Source organism: Macrotis lagotis, chromosome 1 (genome assembly GCF_037893015.1).
Source record: "Macrotis lagotis isolate mMagLag1 chromosome 1, bilby.v1.9.chrom.fasta, whole genome shotgun sequence".
NCBI lineage: Eukaryota > Metazoa > Chordata > Mammalia > Peramelemorphia > Peramelidae > Macrotis > Macrotis lagotis.
The window spans coordinates 898159127-898164032 of record NC_133658.1 but is presented as its reverse complement, the minus strand read 5'-3'; the positions used below and the strand labels follow the sequence as shown (position 1 = coordinate 898164032).

Here is a 4906-nt window from a genome sequence, read left to right as displayed (position 1 = left end):
TATGTATTCTTGTAGCTCAGTTGATATTTCCCTTTTGAATCTAAGACATAAGGAGAATATTGTGTAATTGGTTTGTTGTCCTTATACCATAATGTAATTTCTTTATTTGTTCTATTTTTATGTTTTAAATGTTTGTTTTTGCTTTGCTGGGTAGCATGGTTGCAGCTTTGGCTTTTTTCTATGTACTCAATGCATAGTAAATATTTTCCCAGCTCCTTTTTTTCCACATGTATTTTCGGTTTTGAAATGTGTTTCTTGTAAGCCACAGATTGTAGGAGTGTGTCTTCTTTTCTAGTCTGTCACTTTTTCATTTTATTGGATTATTTGAACTAGTCACCTTTAAAGTCATAAACTAGCTTTATACTTTCCTCCATTTTAGTCATTCAGTCAGTAAACATTAATTAAATGACTATTATGTTCCGGTGTCCATTTACCACCTTCCACTTAATTCTGCCTCACTCTTCCTGGGTCTTAAAAGGGGGATTTCCACCAGGAAAGTTTCCTGTGGTCCCCTACCCTTCTCGGACATCTAGAACCAGAGAAGTTAGAGGAACCCTCCTCTGAGACCCAAGAATTACATTATTCATCTGTACATATAAATCTTTGAGCAGTGAAAAATCTTGTTCTCATAAGTAACTGTACAGGGTATCTTCTAGGAAGGAGGAGAACAATTAAAATTAGGAAATTAGGAAAGTATAGCAGACTTTATCCCCAAAGCCAACTTCACCCAGGACCTGATGGCCTGAGCAGTAGGGTGGATTGGTCAGGGCTGATTGGTTATCATTAGCTATCTCTATGGTATTTCCCTATTAGCATGAGTCCCTGGTTGACCTGTGAGATCTTTGTGAGGTCTTCTTGGGCTCCTCAGAAAGCACAAAAGTGCAGTCTCAGCTTTGGCACTTCCAAATCACTTCCAACATAAGCATATTCTGGGAAGTAGATTTTCTGGAAGCAGGTATAACTTTGGCTGCACTGTGGTAGAGATGGGGTGGTATTGGCATCACACTGATGGGACAAACTGAGAAAGGGCTGCAACCTTTTCAAGAATGACTCATGGCTGGAGAAATTCAAAGTGCTCCATTTCTGTGGTACAGGACAGCACAGGGAAGAGGGGAGGGGGCGAAAAGAGGCGTCTTGAAGGGGTTTCAGAGCTATACTGCCTAGAATATGGTAGGAATAAATACTTGTCAATGAGTGATTGATTCATGATAGGGTTGTCCATGGGGAATCTTTGGGTTGTAAAGTAAAGGATGGAACTTTATTCCCTGGACCTTGAAGTTGTTCACCTTTCCTGGTATCTCCATCAGGACTCACAAGAAGCCTTAATAAAGTGATGTTGAAGATGATATAAGTTCCTCACTGATCCCAGGCCTTCCCACCCCTCCTCCCTTTTGCCCCACCTCAGTCTCTAAGACTATATATATTGGGAAAACAAGCTGTCCACACATACCTTCATCTCCATATATATATATATAGCTCTCATAAATACACACACACACACACACACACACACACACACACACACACACACACACCAGCTGCTGTTCCGAATAAGCCGCCAGTCTCAAGGGGGTTTTCCCTGGAACCGGGGCTCTGGAGAGCCTCATGTTAATGAGCTCGTAACTTCTTGGCTGAAATCAGTCCAGAAATGAGACTTTGTAAGTCACAGCTGGGGGTTCAGAGAAACAGAGAGGGAAAGAGACAGAGAATGAGAGATAAGTGCAAGGGCCCTTAGAACTCATCTTGTCCAATTACTTTATTTTTACAGATAAAGAAATTGAAGACTAGATCAGGAACTAGGAAGAGATTTGCTTGCCCAAAATCACAAAAGCAACAAAAGTTGTAGAGATGGGATGCAAACTTAGGTCCCTTCACTTCACATCCAAAAACCTGTCTACATCACAGCCCTGCCTTGGTTCCCCGACCCTTAGTTTCTTTGTCTCTTCATCAACCTGGTTTTACCTGGCCATTGAAGACTTGTTTTAACTGAATATCTTTCAGGCTCATTCTAAATCTCTGACTCTGGGCCTCAGACACTTAATAATGACCTAGCTGTGTGGCCTTGGGCAAGCCACTTAACCCCATTGCCTTGCAAAAACCTAAAAGGTAAAAACAAATAAATAAATAAATAAAGCAAATCTCTGATTCTTTCTCTTCATCTATCTGCCTCTCTGTTTCTTGGTTCAATTCTCTCCCTGTCAGTTCTATACATGTCAGAGATCCATTCTCACCCCCTTTTCCTATTCATATCCAAAATTCTCTTGTAAAAAGTCAATCTTTTAGGGGCAGCTAGTTGGTGCAGTGCATAGAGCACTGGCCTTGGAGTCAGGAGAACCTGAGTTCAATTCCAGCCTCAGACACTTACTAATTACCTGACCATGTAGTCTTGGGCAAATCATTCAACCCCATTGCCTTGCAAAAACTAAAAAAAAAAAGTCAATCTTCATAAATCATCTGTACATATAAATCTTTGAATTTGCGTATTTGTACACTTCTTAGTGTAGTGGTGGTAGAATGCCTGAACTGAGGTCAGAAAAGTTGTTTTTGTTCAATTGTTTCAAGAGTCATCTCTGACTCTTCATGATCCCAGATGAGCCTTTCATGGTAGAGAGACCAGAGTGGCTTTATCATTTCCTTCTCCAGCTCACTTGACAGAAAAAGAATCTGAGGCAAAAAGGGTCAAGTGACTTGCCCAAGGTCACACAGGTATTAAGTGTCTAAGGCTGATTTGAACTAAGGAAGATGAGTTTTCCTGAATTAAGGCCAAATGCTCTATGCACTTTGGCACCACCTAGTTGACCCCATATCAGAAAAGATCCGAGTTCAAATGCCACCTCTGGCAATTACCAATCAGGTATGTGATCATCCACAAGACACTTCAACTTTTCTGATTCTAAATTTGCTCACCTGTGAAATGGAAGTAATAAATCCCTGGCTCCCACTTGTAAGAATCAATGAGTTAATATAGGTAAAGTTCTTTGCAAATCTTAAAAAATATATAAATGCTAGCTATTGTGTTATTGTTTATATTGTATGGTTGTTTCAGTGAATTGAATTTCTTTTTTTTTCCATCAAGAAGCCACAACTTTATTGATAGAAACAGTACAAATTTCAAATGAGGTTGCATTTAATCTTCTCTGCAACACTGAAAAAATGTCTTTGTCCCCAGATTGTTACATCGTTAACTCCATAAGAGCATTTACAATATCATTGCTGTTGTTCTTTAGGGCTTGGACAGCCTTTGCTCTGGATACATTTGCCTGGGACATGACCAATTTTATGTCCTTAACTTCTACACCTGTTTCATCAACCTCTTCTTCACTTTCTTCTTGTACAGTTGGAGTCTGTGTATTTTCCTGTATGTTTGAAACAGCTTCACCCTGAACTTTGAATTTTTCAGCAGCTGCTAGCTGTGCCTGCTTGGGTTCAATCTTGGCTTCCCCAAAGACTATGTAGGTATCTGAAGCTGGGCTCTTGTAGACATCCGGCTTTGAGATTACAAAGAGGATATTCTTGGATTTCCGAATGGTGACTCTAGTAATCCCTGTCACTTGTCGAAGTCCCAGTTTGGACATAGCCTTTCGTGCTTTCTTTTCACTTCAACTCTGGTTTGCTTTACTGACTGGCTCCTCATCAATCTCAGCGGCTTCAACTGGGCCTGTTGCGTGGTTGCCTGTGTAGAATCCTGTTCCTCAAGCTCTGGTACTGATTCATCACTATCAGACTCTTCCAGACCCTGTCTCAGCCTGGGGCTGTGGCACCTCTCGCTCTGTGTCCAGGACAGGCTTCACCAGGCATTTTGTGATAGGAATGCGGATCCAAGATGGCTGCAGCAAGAGATGGGAGTCTGAATTGAATTTCAAGTCACAAAAGAAAAATAGAGCCTTCTTTCAAGGAATTTACATTCTACTGGAACACAAATTTCCCCATAGCATTGTCTGACAATATCCTCATTTTGTGGACTGTAAATCAGGAAAAGCTGGATACGTCTACCAACATCTACAAGTACATAACAGATGACAATTCAAAACCAATGGTGTTAGTCCCTAAGACCTTTGTGAACTGTTTGCTCCAAGGACTATCCCATCTTGAAAGTACCTTAACTATGTGAAATGTAAAAGGAGCCATTGGCAGATCTGACCATCTAACTCTAATTAGGAGTTAATGTGGATTTTACAGTCTTGTTTGCTCCCAGTAGGCAATATAGTGGCTTAGAATATGGGCACATCAGCTAGTGAACTTCCCAGCTACCTTTGTTCCTGTGTTGATCAAATCCTGAAAGGACTTTGGTAAGTTCTGAGTCCTGGTCCTTCTGTGCCTAAATGGAAGATAAAGTTTTTACTTAAACCCTTAGATACCTCTTCTTTTCTGTTTCTTTTCTTGATGTTGGGTGAACAAGTGCCTATTCCAAGATAGTTATGACCAGGCTTAGAGGAGAGCTTGCAAGAATCCAAGGGTGGCAGTATTCTATAACCCCCACTTGAAATTATTAATAGGATCAAAATTAATTTTTAATAATTCCCAAATAGATATCAGTTCAAGTCAAAAGGATAAGCAGCTTATAGAATTGATAACAGGCCTATAATACACCTAAAAAAATAAGCAAAATTGTAAAAGAGTGAAGAAAATAAATCCAATCTAGCTGTAGTTTTAGGGATGTTAAGTCATTGCCCATGTTTGGCAGCATCCATGATTTTCAGGAGTCTTATAAGCATCTTTTGTGCATCTCCCAAACATCTACACAAGGATCAGGGCAGGTTTATGGAGGTATTTCCTTGACTATCTCCAGGTTCCAAGTCCCTTGTGGAGATTCTCTAAATAATGTTTCTAAAGTCTGCTAGTGATGAGACTTAGTATAATTTAGTAAAACCTGACAAAATCTAAGCCGATTAGCCTTCTAATAATT

General features: G+C 40.1%; 1 pseudogene; it reads right to left on the bottom strand.

The window, feature by feature from the left end:
- Positions 1-3108: 3108 nt before the first annotated feature.
- LOC141491519 (nascent polypeptide-associated complex subunit alpha pseudogene) lies at positions 3109-3798 on the bottom strand (annotated as a pseudogene).
- Between the last annotated feature and the right edge of the window lie 1108 nt (positions 3799-4906).